Here is a 17,749-nt window from a genome sequence, read left to right as displayed (position 1 = left end):
CAGAGGAAAAGATGGTAGATGTCTCTCATTCTTATAATGTGAATCGTTTAACCCTTAGTATGATCCTAAAGAACAAGGATAAGATTATGGAGCACGTGGACTCAGTTGTGCCAATGATATTGACAATATGGTCAAAGAAGCATGGAAAAGTGATGGAGAGGATGGAAAAACTTCAGCGTGTGGATGCCGCATCAACATCAGTGTTGAGACCCACTCAGTTTAAGGCTGACTCAAGAGAAAATTAAAAGCCTTTATGAAGACTTGAGGAAGAAACACAGCAAGGAATCAGAGGGCACATCTTTTAATACCAGCCATGACTGGATTCATCAGTTCAAAACTACAGTCAACCTTCACAGTGTTAAATGACAAGGCAGAAAGTATAGATACAATAGCTGTCTGGGAATTTCCTGAAACATTTCAATAAATTATTGATGAAGGAGCATATTTACACAAGCAGGTTTTTAATGTGGGGAGACAGGACTGAACTGGAAGAGGATGCCAGACCGAAGTTACATCAATAAGGAGGACAAGTTGATGCCAGGCTATAAAGCAGCAAAGAATAGACTAACTCTGTTGTTTGGCGGCAGTGCTTCTAGCTATATGAACCTGAAACCTCCCAGTGTCAAAGCAGAGCATCTGCACTGAATACTAAGTTGCTCATCCAACCTAGAGATCAGGGAGTTATAGAGGCTTTCAAGAAATATTATTTACATCACACTTTTTGTCAGGCCAGTAAAGATGAGTGATGAATCAGAAACAACCTTGTAAGAATTTTGGAAGGACTATAACACCTGTGCTGTGCTGTGCTAAGTCATTTCAGTCATATCTGATGGTTCGTGACCCTATGGACTATACCCCACCAGGCTCCTCTGTCCATGGGATTCTCCATGCAAGAATACTGGAATGGGTTGCCGTGCCCTCTTCCAGGGGATCTTCCTGGCCCAGGGATCGAACCAGTGTCTTTGCACTATGTGAGGTTGGGCCATCACCATGAAAAAAGCCAGAACTTTTGCCTGCAGTTTGTTCACAATTTTGGGGGATTTGAGAAGGTGGATGAGGAATCCAAAGAGGTCTTCAGCAACTTAGTGACCCTCAGTGAGAAGCTAAAGCTAAACCTGCAAGAGGACAACTGCATTGAACTTCTTGCTGTGTGCCACATGAGAAGCTTACTAGTAAAGACCTGATGGAATTGGAGGCCCAGAGAAAGGACAAAGAGGGACAAGAGGAAGAAATAACTGAAGAACTGAATGAGATTCATAACACAGGAAATGATAAGGGAATTTTCCTTACTTGGTGAGGCGCCCTTAGTTTTTGAGACACAGAGGATGAGATGGTTATACAGCATCACCAACTCAGTGCACATGAATATGAGCAAACTCCAGGAGATATTGGAGGACAGAGGAGCCTGGCGTGCTGTAGTCCAGGGAGCTGCAAAGAATCGGACACAATTTAGCGACTGAACAACAACAATATAACATGAAGGCTTCAGCAGTCATTCAGAATGCAATCCAGTGCTACCATATCATCTGTGATGGAAAAAAAGAGCTGCTCTCCAGACATCACTGGAGCATTTTCTCAAGAGGTTAGATACAAATGAATCCAGCAGGTAACCAGAATCTGTACCATCAACATCAGACATGAGTGAAATTGCAGCTTGCCCTCTGTCTCCCATTGCTGACAATTCTTCTGCTCTACCATCTCCCACCTCCTCCCTGCCTCCAGTAACTCTTCTTGCCTGTTCACTAGATGCCAGCCCCTGTGTGCCAGTTGTTGAACCGCACTACTATAATTTTCAAGGTACTATACTGTAAGGTTTTAAAAGTTTTCTTTATTTTGTGTGTTTTTTATGTATTATTTGTTTGGTAAGTATTATAAACCTATCACAGTACAGTACTATAAATCTGATTGTGTAAGTTGGGTACTTAAGCTAACTTTGTTGGACTTAACGAATAAATTGGGCTTAAGGAACATGCTCTTGGAATGGAACTCGTTCATATGTAGCAGACTTACTATATATGAAATATCCAGAATAGGACATTCTATAAAGACAGATGATAGATTAGTGGTTGCCTAGGCCTTAGAGGTGGAAAAGGAAATGGCAACCCACTCCAGTGTTCTTGCCTGGAGAATCCCAGGGATGGGGGAGCCTGGTGGGCTGCCGTCTATGGGGTCGCACGGAGTGAGACACAACTGAAGCGACTTGCAGCAGCAGCAGCAGCAGCAGCAGGCCTTAGAGGAGAAAAGGAAGTGACTGATGATGGGTACAGGGTTTCTTTTGAGCCCTGAAATTGAACTCTGAATATATGAAAAAACCACTAAACTGCACATTTTTAAGTGGATGAATTCTGTGGTATTTTTCAAATTATATCTCATAGAGCTATTTTTAAAAAAGTATTTGATGTTATTAAAGTAAATGCCCATTTCTTCCACATGTTTTAACTTAATGACAAAACAAACTCAGAGGTCATTAATTACATTACTGAAACCTAAGACTTATTTAATTAACAGTTATATTCTCTTCATATTATCGCTAGTTAATGCCATAACACCTATGATTAAAAATCAAAATAATTTCATAAATCACCTCAACTGTCCCAGAAACTAAGATATTTAGAAGACAGGATAGAGAAGAAACTGAAAGATCATATGGGTAATTTGGTATAATTCCAGTAACTAGATCTCTTTTATCATAGGGAATTAACATGACTTTTTCAGGGGAGAACTTTACTATGGATTTTTGGTTCCAGGCTAACTTCAGAATCTGATACTATATACATCTGATAAGATTTTAACATCCTCTCCCCCACCACCACGAAGTTCTTAAGAAAGACACCAAGACGGTGAATAGAATTTTTTTTTTAAATATATCTGGCTAATTTGTTTTATCATAACCTTTAGACCATATCCAAGGCTACAAATATGAAACCAATTATGAGTGCTATTTGTGAACAGATAGCCAAGTTTCCATTCAGGAATAAAAGTGATCAACATATCTACAGTTTATTGCCTGCTGCTGTTGCTGCTGAGTCGCTTCTGTCGTGTCCGACTCTGTGCGACCCCATAGACAGCAGCCCACCAGGCTCCCCCATCCCTGGGATTCTCCAGGCAAAAATACTGGAGTGGGTTGCCATTTCCTTCTCCAATGCATGAAAGTGAAAAGTGAAAGTGAAGTCGCCCAGTTGTGTCCGACTCTTCGAGACCCCACGGACTGCAGCCCATCAGGCTCCTCCGTCCATGGGATTCTCCAGGCAAGAGTACTGGAGTGGGGTGCCATTGCCTTCTCCGACAGTTTATTGCCAATCTACTTTAAATAACTAGAATATTAGACTTCATTAGAATTTCTACAGGAAAATGGTCACCACCATCCTTGCAGAAAATATAGGGCTATAGGTCGGAATAACAAAACAACAATTATATTGCAGATTGTTTTCTGAATATTTCAAGTTCATAAATACCCTTGCTCAGCATGAATCTGAAAGTTAGAAACAGACAAAATATGTTTTTCTATTGGATTGAATAAAATAAATACATGGAATTGTTGAGAATTGGTAAGTTTTACGCTCAAAAAAAACTGAAAGATGCAAAAATGAAGCCACAGAATTTGAATATCAATTTCTGCCTGTATGACCTTGGACAAAGTATTTAATCTTTACCAATTCTTCACCTGCAAAACTGGATTACTAGTATTATTTACCTTAAAAGCATCTGATAAAATCCCAAGTAAAACTAGTCAACATTAAAACCTCTATAGCAGTCACTAAAATGAGCAAAGCCTCCATTCAAGGTATACTAACAGTATTGAGAACAGTGTTTGCTTTTCTCTTCATACCAACAGCAGAGGTCTGACATACAGCTAGGGTAATACAGATGCTCTTATTAGTGTGAGATTAGCATGAAGAGGCAAGGCTTGCAATATTCATAAAGATATTGGACAAAGGGTAGATGAACCTTCATCAGAGTTTCAAAAAGATGACATGTCAAAGAGTTCCTTTAATCTTTCAAGAGATTTAAATTCTACTCAATCCTTTGAATGCCATTTTGAATGGCAGCTGAGTTATAAGAGGAGAATCTGTGGTTAGAGAGCACGAACCTTGATAAAAGTTAATTTCAAGTCAAGATTAGTATTAAATAGAACAACTCAAAGTAACAAGTGCCTCATACTTGTGTACATTTTTATTAAATAAGTGTCAATATCTTCATTATAGAAGGCTTTAGAAAAAATTTTTAGTGGTCAACAGTGAAAGGAAAAATATGAAACAAATTAAAAGGAAGAAATCATTTCCCTTTTCATAAAATTTTCAAGCATATTTTTGCTGAGCAAGATATCAAGTGATATTTGATAAATATAGAAGCCCTTGAATCATCATTGAAATGAAATGCCAGATTATATCATAGAGTTATATATTTAGAAGAAAATGTAGATATATATTACTTGATATACAGGTAGAATTTTTTTAAATAGGAAAACAAAAGGAAAAATAGTTTATAAAACAAAAATTATACTATGCAGGGCATACCTCATTTTATTGTGCTTCACAGATTCTTTTTTTCAAAATTAAGGTTTGTGGGAAACATGAATCAAACAATTCTATCAGAGACATCTTTCCCACAGCATTTGTTCATTTTGTATCTCTGTGTCACATTTCGCTGATTCTTGCAATATTTCAAAGGCTTTCATTATTATTGAATATTATACTTGTCATGCTGGCAATCTGTCATTAGTGAACTTTGATGATACTCATGACTTGCTGAAGACTCAGATGATGGCTACATTTTTAAGAAATAAAGTATTTTTAAATTAAATTATGTACATTTTTAAAACATAATGCTATTGCATACTTAATAGGCTATAGTATAGTGTACACATAACTTCTATATGCATTAGGGAAACAAAAATTTGTGTGACTTGCTTTATTGCATTTGTTTGGAACTGAACCCACAGTATTTCCAAGTATGCCTCTATTAACTTATATAATTTAAAAAATACCACATAAAAATTAATAGGCAAATACCAGCACCAGTGTGCAGAAAGTTATTTCCAACATATATCACAGAAAATGGGCTAGTATTGCAAATGCATTAAACTTTTGTGAATCAATTAAAATTATAAAAATAGAGGAAAAAGTCATAGAAATAAAATACAAATGGTTGATACATAAAACATTTAAACTGATCAATAACAAAGTTTTGAAATTAAATCTCTGTAATTAGCAAAGATATATTTTTAAATAAAACATGTATAATTGAAAACGATGTAAGAAAATACTCATGGGCTAAATTTTTTAACAGTTTTATAGGACTATAATTCACATTTCATACAATTCACCCATTTTAAAAGCATACAATTTAATAGTTTTTAGTATATTCGGAGATTGGAGAAGGAAATGGCAACCCACTCCAGTGTTCTTTCCTGGAGAATCCCATGGATGGCGAAGCCTGGTGGGCTGCAGTCCATGGGGTCGCACAGAGTTGGACACGACTGAAGCGACTTAGTAGTAGTAGTAGTATATTCGGAGATATGTGCAATCATCTTCATAGTCACTTTTAGAACATTTTCATCATGTCTAGTACCTTTTAGTTATACCCATGTATCTGGTGTTCCCAACCCCAAAACTTACTCACTAATTTACTTCTGGTCTTTATAAATTTCCCTATTCTGGACTTGTGAACGATTGGAATCATGCAGTGTACAGTCTTTTGTGATTGACTTCTTTCACTTAGAATAAAGTTTTCAAAGTTTACCTATCTGATCTGTAGCATGTATTAGTAGTTCATTCCTTTATATGCCAGTTAATATTCCACTGTATGATTTTACTGCATTTTCTTTACACATTCATCTGTTGTTAAATGTTTTTGATGAATTGTCTCCCTTAATTCTGTAAATAATGTGAAGAGATTTAACCATTTCAATAATAGGAAAATTGAGGTAACTTATTACATCATATTGGGTTAGTAAATGGAACTTTCATTGCACACTGTCCGTTTTATAGAGCCTGCATACTTTCTATTCTCCATCACCTAAGCATGTTTTTCATAGATGGACCAGTAATTCTACATTCAGGAAGTATTCAGAAAGTGATAATCAGATACTTATAGAAATATTAATATATACTGATTACTTCTTGCATCATTTATCAAAGTGAAAATTTGAGCATAACTTACTGTGTAATAACTGTAGACTTTTTAAATTATGGTGTATCGGTATCATGGAATATTATGCAGTTATACAAAATAAATGAAACTTAAAAAAAATAACTAATGGTCTAAAAAACCAAAGAGACCATAGTCTTTTTCTTGGCCACAGCTTGCAGTATGTGGGATCTTAGTTCCCTGACCAGGGATTGAACCCGTGCACCCTGCAGTGGAAGCATGGAGTCTTAACCACTGGACTGTCATGGAAGTCTTGTGACCATAGTCTTAAGTGTAAGGAATGGTAGCGATATACTATCTATAGTTATGTTCAGCAGACATCAGCATTTACATGTTCATCACTTATAAAGTACATGTAATAACAATACCAACTTTCTGGGGATGTTGCAAAGATTCAATGTGTTAATATACACAATGTGTTTAGAGCTGTATATGTATATATACATTTATGAGTCCCTTGGACTGCAAGGAGATCCAACCAGTCCATTCTGAAGGAGATCAGCCCTGGGATTTCTTTGGAAGGAATGATGCTAAAGCTGAAACTCCAGTACTTTGACCACCTCATGCGAGGAGTTGACTCATTGGAAAAGACTCTGATGCTGGGAGGGATTGAAGGCAGGAGGAGAAGGGGACGACAGAGGATGAGATGGCTGGATGGCATCACTGAGTCGATGGACGTGAGTCTGAGTGAAGTCTGGGAGTTGGTGATGGACAGGGAGGCCTGGCGTGCTGCGATTCATGGGGTCGCAAAGAGTCGGACACGACTGAGCGACTGAACTGAACTGAACTGACTGAAATGTTAGACACACACTCACACACACACACATACACACACAGAAATACCAAAGGATAAATAATATATACATATAAGAATTCTGAGTGGAAATTGTGGGTGATCCTGAGTTTTTAAATATTTTTTGTTTTATTCCATCTATTCTATAAGAATCCCCAAAAGGTTTAAGTATGTGGAAAGAAATATCTTAAAACAATGAAGCAAAGAGAAACATTTTGTTCAACTTTTTGTTTCCATAAGATTTAGGGGCAGTTTGAGTCCAAGTAACCACTTAGGTTCATCCTGGAACATGAAGCTGGCAATGTAACAATCATTCCACACTATCTAACCTACATTCCTAAGTGTTTATAGACCTAGACCTGATTTGAAAAGGAGATTACCAAAATGATCCTAGTAAAAAACAGATGCTTAACAGTCTTGAAATGAATGGTAGGGTATGCGGCAGGATATTTTTGCCACTGTCAGATGTTGCTTATCAACCCCCCACCTAGCTAAGCACGCAGTTAGATTAGGAAAGAGCTTACAAAACTACTTTCTTCCCAGGAGACAGTTTGTTGACACGTCAGTTGCAGAAGAAAGTTTTCTGAAATCACTCAGACCATCTTCTTTTTAATAGCCCATACTTAATTAACACTCTTCCTCCCTCTGTTTCAAACCAATATAAGACAGCTGTCAAGAGCTGATTTAACTTGCCCTAAGTAATATTTCATTAGAAACTAAAAGCTTTTATATCACTTTTGCATCCTGCAGATACAGGAGGGGAAAAAAAAAACACTGCCTAAGAGCAATTCATTTTCATATGCCTACCTCCCTATCAACTGACACACCTCAAAGGAGGCGCTGTAATCATTCAGACTTAAGGGGACAGGTTCCACTTCTTTTTCTAAGTATACTTCCCTTTAAAAATTTCATTACTGGAATATAATCGCTTTACAGTGTTGTGCTAGTTTCTGCTGTACAACAAAGTCAATCAGCTATGTGTACACATATATCCTCCCCCACTTGAGTTTCCCTCCCACCCACCCGCCCCCATCTTTCCCCTCTGGGACATCACAGAACACCAAGTTGAGCTCTGTGAGCTATGTACAGCTTCCCACTAGCAATCTATTTTACACATGGTAGTTTATATATGCCAATACCTATGCCATACCACCCTGAATGTGCACAATCTTATCTAAGTATACTTTGATAGTGTATTCTCTGATTATAAAATGCTGCTGCTAAGTCGCTTCAGTCGTGTCCGACTCTGTGTGACTCCATAGACGGCAGCCCACCAGGCTCTCCCGTCCCTGGGATTCTCTAGGCAAGAATACTGGAGTGGGTTGCCATTTCCTAAAGGTATACAATTCCTTATCTGGAATTTTAAAAAAAGATTAAATGAATCATCATATGTGAAATCAATCAGTTACAGTCCTAACAAGTCCATGATAAGTAATGAGTTGAGTTTGAGTAAAAGTGAGTTATCATGATTCTATTAATTTACTCAACAAATACTTTTGTGTGCTTACTTATTATTATTCTAGGATTCATCTCATTTGACCCTGTTGTGTAAAACACACTTGGGGAAATACAGGTTCTGCTCTGTTATTTAATGACCTGACCATTCTTTAAGTTCCTCACTTCCAAGGTGGAGATTTTTAATGCCTACTTCAAAGAGTAGTTGTAAAAATTAAATGATGTAATGCATTAAAGTACTGAGAGCGGTGCACATAATCAGTGATCAACCATCTTGAGAGTGTTGGTGGTGAGTAGTCAGATTTCCCACCCCAGTGCCTTACACAGAGTTGAAGCCGTTCATCATCAATTTACTTCCCTTTTGTTTTTCTCATCAGCTCATAATCAAAGGTACATTACTTACCTGACCAGTCACTGCATGAGTGCAGGACCCACTAGAAAATCTGAACGACAAGATGAGAATTAATCAGCTAAACAAATTTCCACCCACCACTCCTTCACCATAGACAAAACATAACAAACAATAAACCCTCATGTTTCTTACTGAAAGCAATCCATTCCTTAATAATGCAAATATGAAAAATAATGAAATATAAAAAGACAATGATGGAATGTGCCTCAACTGCCAGAAACCCCAAACAGAAACGTCACTAAAGAAATAAAGCAATTATTTTTAAAAATAGCTACTCTTCCCACTAAACAAGAAAGGAATTTTAAAAGCCTATACTTCCAGTAAAGTGCTTTTCTCTCCAAGGGAGCTGTGAGATTTATAATTATATAATCATGATTTTTTTAAAGATACAATCAATTAATTCTAAGTTAATAATGTTCAAACCCATTAATTTTAAAATGATGAATTTTATAGTGTTGTGTCTCATTCATAATAGCTACATATTTGCCAACTATTATTTTATACTCTAACACTGTAGTCATTGATATTTAAAGAGCCATGACTATATCATCAAATAAAGCACATATTTGCTCAATTATCTAGTAAGCTTGAGAGCACAATGACATTCAATCTTAAATCATTAAAGCAAAAAAAATAAAGTGATTCTAGCTTTCAAATGTCTTTAAGCTTGGGGTTAGGTATCTTCATGGGAAATAACAGAGCCCCAATTTGTTTATGGAAATATTGCCCCTAAAAAGATCAAGGGTGAATCCCTGAGAAATCACTTGCTCAGCTAGTCTAATAAATTGTTTTCAACCTTTTACTTTTTTGTTCTGATCCACAATGGTTCCGGTTCATAGGACAAAAAGGCACTAACGAGGACTGTCTCTATAGCTTTAACAGAGGAGAGACAGATGACTGAATGGGCAGGAGAGGCATAATAAGCATTAGCCAGAGTCCTGTGTAAGCTGTTATAGTATCAAGAAATCTTGGGAGAGAAAGAGGTGCAGTTTTTCACCAACACAATCTTTGGTTTTGGAAATCTGGTCTGGAAATCTCTGGTTTGCCTTAATAGAGGTGGACTCACTTGCTCTCCTGACATTTTGGCATTTGGATTTGCTCATACAACAGGAGTATGATTGCCAGTGTGTGAAAAATGCATTCTGAATAATTGCAGGGTGTGAAAGCAGCTTCAGTATTTCGAGACTGCTAACAACCTAAGGTGGAAGTACTCAATTCTTTCATCTAAGAGATCGATATGCAAGATGCTGCCATGTAGTTGTCTTCTTTGATAAAATAGTGGCTGAATAATAACATTTTTATTTTATGAATTTGACTTCTATATTAAAACTTCTTCCCAATTTTACAGAAGAATTTTGAAGCACGTTGTGAATTCAATCATTCAGGAAGAGTTTGAGTGATTATTAATATCTGATAGATAAATAAGAGAGTTTAGATATAGAAAAGTTACACAACCAAAAGCACAATATATTCTAAAATTCTTCCTAATGTGAATTTAGAATATTCAGTCCTAACTTCTTTTACTTGAGAGCATTAGATTTATTCATAGCATCCAAACTCTAATTCAGATTAGGTGTAAGGGGGTAAACCACTTTCAATACTATCCTTCACTTCTAGTAAGTGGGGAATACTACTTCTAATACTGCCCTAGTCATTCAGATGGTAAAGAATCTGCCAGCAGTGCAGGAGACTCAGGTTCAATCCCTGGGTCGGGAAGATGCCCTGAAGAATGGAACAGCAAACCACTCCAGTATTCTTGCCTGGAAAATTTCATGGACAGAGGAGCCTAGAGGCCTACAGTCCATGGGGTCTCAAAGAGTTGGACACAACTGAGTGACTAACACTTTCACTTCTAGTAATGTCCTTTAATCTACAATAATTATAGAAGGCAGGACAAAAAGAAAAATGTGCTGAAAGGTCCAGTCAGCTTTGGAAGCCATCGACTGTACAAGCAACATCAGTGTGAGTGAAGGCTGGCAGGTTCATAGGAGGAAGCCACACGATAGGAGCAGGCTCAAGGCAAGCAGAGTTCAGGATGGAGTCAGAAGATCTTAGCACCGTTGAGTCATTGAGAACAGTCCAGTACCCTGAAGAGCATCAGGAGAGGATGAAACATGATCCTCAAAGCTAAAATCATTTCTGTTAAGTGGAAAAGACCTACTTTTTTGTGGAATAGAAAAAAATAATCTTTACCTTCCTAGAGTTTTCTAAACAGGCCTAAAGAAGAAGCTTACATCTCTTACCCCTTGGGGCTTTGCGGCTTATCCTTGTTCTTAGAAGTTCTGGTGTACTGTTTAGGGAAAGGAGGTCATCTTCCTCTTCACTCTAAGGTTGATATTCTAAAAATGTTTCTCGTCTTCACCCTAAGGTTGATATTTTAGGAATATTTCTCCTCAGTCCATGGGCAGAGCTAGTTCATGATCAAAATCTTAATTGTTTTACCTAAACAAGCTTGGTAGAATGCCACAAAAGAGCAGACCTTTCTATAGTATAATAAGAGGTTAAATGTCACCAGGCAACTGCTAGGAAATTTCATTCCATACTACTAATTAATCAATCTCCTCCCCTTTTTTGAGCTACCAAAATCAAAAGTAATTACCTCAAACACTCTCTACTGAAAAACAAGGAGCTTCATTATGTTCAATTCAAAAAGGTACTATAACAAAGGAAATAATATATGAAACAGCAAAGATAGGCACTGGTTTATAGTTGTGTCATGGAATTGCAAAGGGGAAAACTGGCATTTTCCCTTCCTACCACTCCATCTCATAGTCAAGGTCTAGCTTCTGAGCTTTAGGGTGGAGTCAAGACAGGTGTTGCTTTATTGACATCTAAAAGCCTGACTCTAGAAACTTCCATAATTTATTTGTTTGGATCAGTGTTTTAATTTTTATGAGATATAAAAAATTTATTTATACGTAAAAATTTATTTTACCTTCAGCTCCCTGGGCCAAATTTTTACTATTCACTCCAAGCATGTATTACTGTTTTTCTTGATGTTACCAAGTAATGGAATTGTGAAGTCAGCTACTGGTTGGATCACAGGCAGTAGAGATTGGCTGCTGTCACCATGTGCAACATCAGCTGATGTCAGGGACCAACCAATGTAGATAATCAAAATGACCAAAAGTAGAATGGCTTAGTATGAGCAAAAAATCCTTTTTGCTGCAACATTTACATTGAGAACCAGACCATTTATTTTCTGGTGGATATATCTCACTAGCCACTTAGAATCAGCAGGTGAGAAGCTGTTTCTGTAGATCTATGTATGGGCTAATTGTTTGCTATGCTATGCTAAGTCACTTCAGTCATGTCCGACTCTGTGCGACCCCATAGACGGCAGCCCACCAGGCTCCCCCATCCCTGGGATTCTCCAGGCAAGAACACTGGAGTGGGCTGCCATTTCCTTCTCCAATGCATGAAAGTGAAAAGTGAAAGTGAAGTCGCTCAGTCGTGTCCGACTCTTAGCAACCCCATGGATTGCAGCCTAACAGGTTCCTCCGTCCATGGGATTTTCCAAGCAAGAGTACTGGAGTGGGGTGCCATTGCCTTCTCCAGGGCTAATTGTTTAGAGATCATGTAAAGCTGTGATTACCAAATCTGAATGATTATCAGAATTCAAGTTGCTCAATCAGCTGTAGTATGAATTACCAATGTTTCACATGACATGTCCCTTTGATAATTTGATCACCATATAATTAATCTGGATAGATATAAAATGCATAGAAAATATTTATATATATTTCAAATGTTATATGGAGAAGGCAATGGCAACCCACTCCAGTACTCTTGCCTAGAAAATCCCACGGACAGAGGAGCCTGGTGGGCTGCAGTCCATGGGGTCGCTAAGAGTTGGACAGGACTGAATGACTTCACTTTCACTTTTCACTTTCATGCATTGGAGAAGGAAATGGCAACCCACTCCAATGTTCTTGCCTGGAGAATCCCACAGATGGTGGAGCCTGGTGGGCTGCCGTCTATGGGGTTGCACAGAGTCAGACACGACAGAAGTGACTTAGCATACATATATATCAAACAACCAAGTTAAAAAATGGAAATGGGTAAAGGACCTGAATAAACATTTTTCCAGAGGAATACAAATGGGCGACAGGTGTATGAAAATTTATTGGAATATGCTAAAATTTGATTTCACTTATGCACACACAAAATAGTACTATGTTAGAAGATATGTTAATTAGATTGACTGTAACTGTAGTAATCATTTCACTCTGTGTATGTATATCAGATTGTCATGTTGTAAGATCCAAAATACACACAACTTTTATTTTAAAAAATTTAGAAAGGGCTCTCACTAGAAGCAATCACTTTACTTTTAGTTCTCTTCTTCCTCATTTCACTATCTTAAGATCATAGTCTCTTGTTCTGAATATTGTATATGTCCTTTGACACAAAACATATAAGTTCCTAGCCCCAACTACTATCAAGCTCTTTTGTTGTGCAAGGTCCTTACTTGACCTTCTTATAATTAAAAATAATCAGTTTATAACTCATATTTCTGACCCATTATTCCTAATTTTGCTTGCCTGGGATTTAGATCCCTACTGTCATAGGCTACCTCTTGATAATTTGCTTGAATTTTTCAATCTAGCTCCTAGCTTTGCTTTTACTTTGAAGGAAATTCAAGATGTACTTACTAGATGAAGGAATGGAAAAAGGAAGTTTATCAAACAACACCTTCCTGTTATCTGTTTCCACCAGGTTTCCATGCACTTATGGCAAAACTCAAACTATGAGTGGGGATTTTAAATAGACTGGGAGAATATGAGCTTAGATTTTGCTATGTTTCAGCTGAACCTTGGAATTTGAAGATAATAAGAGGTCAACAAATTCTTAAGATAGCCTATAGCTTTTACATCTTCCTAATAGCATAATATCTAGCCTATCAATCAGATGATATGAGCAAATGAGTGTTACTTAATTCTCCTTTGTCATAATTTTCTAAAAGGCAATAGAAATTGAGAGTTATTTTTTAAAAATCTTGCTGAAAAGAACTCAAGTATTCTTTAAAGTCTTTGTGCTTAAAAAGGAAGAAAATCTCATTAGGGTTTAGGTCAGAAGCTAAAGAACACTTGAAGAGAAATTAGAACAAAGTATTTTTTCTTCCTCTTTAAACAAAATAATTGTTAAGCATACAGACACACACACACAGATACACAAACTCACTTTTCTTTCATAATAAGATAAACCTGGAGATTCTTCCACATGACCAATCTTCCACTTAATACCCACACTCTAGGCCCATCCTTTTCCAGTGGTTTCCACATACCATAGAACTTTCATACCGCTATAGACCATTAGCCAGAATCCTCATAAGTAGAGCTCTGACACTGGTTAGAACTCTCTGGGTTTATAAAAGTGGTGTGTGGAAACTTTTGAAATGGTGTGTGCCAGTATGGTGTGTGCATGCTCAGTCATTCTGACTGTTTTTGCAACCTATGGACTGCAGCCCGCCAGGCTCGTGTGTCCACAGGATTTTCCAGGCAAGAATACTGAAATGGGTTGCCATTTCCTCTTCCAGGGGATCTTCCCAACCTAGGGATCGAATCTGCATCTCCTTTGTCTCCTGCATTGAAGTTGGGTATATCTGTATTTATATCCTAGAACCCAGAGCCATCAGATGGATCCAGTTTAACTGTTATTATTTTCTATCATCATCACCTGCTTCCTCACCCATGTTCCTATTTGCTCCCTCAATGTACTTTTTGCTTTTCATTAAGCTTCTGCTCCTTGTACATGGACTATTTTTGGCTTTCCTTCATCCAACTATTTTCTTTCTTGACTGCACATTAAGTGAAAACAAAATAAATGCAAATAGTAAGTTATCATGTTACCTCATTTAACAAAATAGTAGAAGGCAACAAAAGATATCCACTGGCACAGAGATGATTTTATAAATTTTTCTCAAACATGAAGTTCTGGGAATTGTATCTGGATTAAAGTCCAGAAGCATTGTCTACACCTTAGATAAAAGCTACTTATTCCTTTAAATAAATGAGTTTTGGGGATGTTGTACAGGAACATGCTTTTACTTTTGAAATCAAATATTTCCTTCTCCAAAACACCTTCTTCTTAACGTCTTAGTTTCATTTTCAAAGAAGAACATCCTTCTCCCAGCTGCCCAGGACTAAAATTATAGACTCAGATTTGACTGCTACTCCCTTGCCCTTTAATACGTTGTCAAGTCTACTCAGGTCTACCTACATGCTTTTCTGTATTTCCTTACCCCTGTTTGTACTACCCTTTTTCAGATCCCCAAGATCCACAGAATAATTAAAAATCTAACTGACGTGTAGTGATCTTGTTCTTCCAGTCTTGCCTTTCCAGTCTTATTTAGGGAGCAAATTTCTTTCATCTGAGCTTTGGCTTTTGCTTCTGCCTGAATACCCACCTTTGTCTTTTCCATTTGTCTAGCCCTCATTCATCCCTTGGATGTATACAAATGCCTCTACGCTGGAAAGCCTTCTTTAATTTCCACAAATGAAATGACAGTCATCACTCCCTCCTCTGAATTCCTACATACTTAACTCAGTTCTCTATCATTCTCTGTTTCTCATTCTCTATCCCCTCTTCACCTATTATCTGTTTTTTTTTTTTTTTTTCCTAGTAGATTGTAACATCCTTGAAGGCAGAAACAATGATCAATTTGACTTCAAGTTTTTCATCATCTTCTGGAACATAGATATTCAGTACATTTAGGTAAAAAGTACGTAACATTTTAGTGCTAACACTTTAATGGATAAACTGATTACTGATTCTAAGTAAAGATAAATCCACATGGGCAGGGAATTAATAACATTCAGATAGTGGAATTTTACCCTAGTTTATGTTATTGCCCCTTACCTAGTCACCTTTGTCACAAATGCCCCGGTTTTACTCTTAATGGGTCAGAAAGATGTAAAATCCCTCTTTTGAAAAGGGATGTTAAAAGGGGTTGGGAGTGGCATGAGATTCAAATAGGGTAAAATGACTAGCAAAAAGGCTTATTTCTTGTTTCAAAAGTCTAGTCAATATGATAGCCTCATTAATGCGTTAACCTGAAACTTCTTTTTCAAGTGCAAAGTTATTCACTGTAGACCTTCAAAATCATCATTTGAATAGTCTGTTCACACACCTGGTTCATACCTGATACAACTTTCTTACTCCCTCAGAAATGACCCACCAACCTAGTAGTGAATTAATAAACCAACAGTTTCTTATAACAGATTTCTGCATTCATTTGCAAATTCACTGAAAACTGAAAAATCAATTACAGAAAAAGTATTTAAACCAAAATTGAGAGGAAAGGGAAGAATATAAGACAGTACACTTTTGATTAAATATAACATAAAAGCAGGAGAGATTTTTAAAAAATAAACTCTCCTCACTTGGCAAGAGCTGTTCCTCTGGTAGCATTGCATTCTCAACCAGAGAACTGCCAGTGGCTATTTGAAGAAGAAAAACAGGAAAAGGAGTTTTTAACAAGAAAAAAATAATATTTGTCAAAGACAGTTTATTAAAGAATATCATTTCCAGATAACTCCCTGGTACAGAGTAATAAAAATGAATTTAAAAATTAAATAGAAGCCTTGCAGACAAACATAGGACTTTTCTATGAGGCCAGACTATCCAGAACCAGAGTTCACCTTCAGTCAAGGATATGAGCTAGAGGAAAATAAAAACCATTGAGAGAATGTCAAAGCCCAGGGGTAAACACTGAAAGTTTAACTGGAAGTTTGTTTACTGTATTAATGAATCAGTAATAATCTCTGAGTCTTGCTTATATGCATACACTTCTGTGTTGGCAATCTGCACCAGAACTTTCAAGTGAGAGAAAACAATAAACTTTGAAAACATTTTTACTTTCTTGGAACCCAAACAGTAACAAAGAGACAAGAATAACAAAAAGAGACTATAAAGTCTAGCAGGAACCCCAATGCTGTTTTGCAAAAAGCATAATGGTTTTCTTGCAAAAGAGAGAAACAAGAAAGTGCAAAGTAATAGGTTAACATCTGCTGCAAGAACTGAGAGAACGTAAGGTCAAATAAACCTAACCCGTGTAGATGGACAAGACTGTGCCCCAAGCCTCCTGTTCATATGTTGAAGCCCTAAACCCCACCATGACTGTATTTGGAGATAAGTTCTGTGATGAAGTGATAAAGAGTAAATGAGTGGGCCCTTGTGCAATAGGATTGGTGGCCTTATAAAAAGATATTCTCCCTCTCTCTCTCTCTCTCCTGATTCCCCCTCACTCTCTCCCTCCCTCCCTTCCTCTTTCTCCCCCACTATGTGAGGACACCAGGAGAAGGTGGCCATCTACAAGTCAGAAAGAGAGCTCTCACTAAATTGGCTGGCACCCTGATCTTGGACATCCTACCTCCAGAACAATGAGAAATCCATTTCCATTGTTTATTCCAAAGAGTCAACTGTACTTTGCTATGGCATTCTGACCTGACCAACGCATCTGGATAAGTTGTTAACTAGCTTCTAGCCTTAAGAAGGGAGAAATGAGAGATTCTTCTATCCATTTTTCAATAGATAAACCTTTGTAAAACCTATATACTAGTCACCCTGCTAGGTGCTAGGGTTTCAATGATAGACCAAAAATCTAGGTACTCTATCTTTGGAAGTCCAGAGCCTATTTGGAGAAAAAGATATTATTTTAAAAATCACAAAAAGATGTACTTACCAATGATGATATATCCTTTGAAGAAAACCTGAGAGGAGCTATGGGCAGGGGAAGCAACGGGTCCTAATCCAGTCTGAGTGGCCAGAGAAGGGTTCTCTAAAGAAGTGACATTTGAGCCAAGGCGAAAACAATATGAGTTGATGTGGATGAAGAAACAAGGAAAGACAAGGGTTGGCTGGAGCGAAGGGAGACCTGGCTAAGCTGAGGAAATGGCCCGTACTAAGGATCCTCGAGGGGGCAAGCGATATACTTG

This window comes from Bos grunniens, chromosome 11 (assembly GCF_055505025.1).
Source record: "Bos grunniens cultivar Pamir isolate PY7600 chromosome 11, Bosgru_T2T1.0, whole genome shotgun sequence".
NCBI lineage: Eukaryota > Metazoa > Chordata > Mammalia > Artiodactyla > Bovidae > Bos > Bos grunniens.
The sequence above is the reverse complement of the archived record's forward strand: the minus strand, read 5'-3'. Positions refer to the sequence as shown.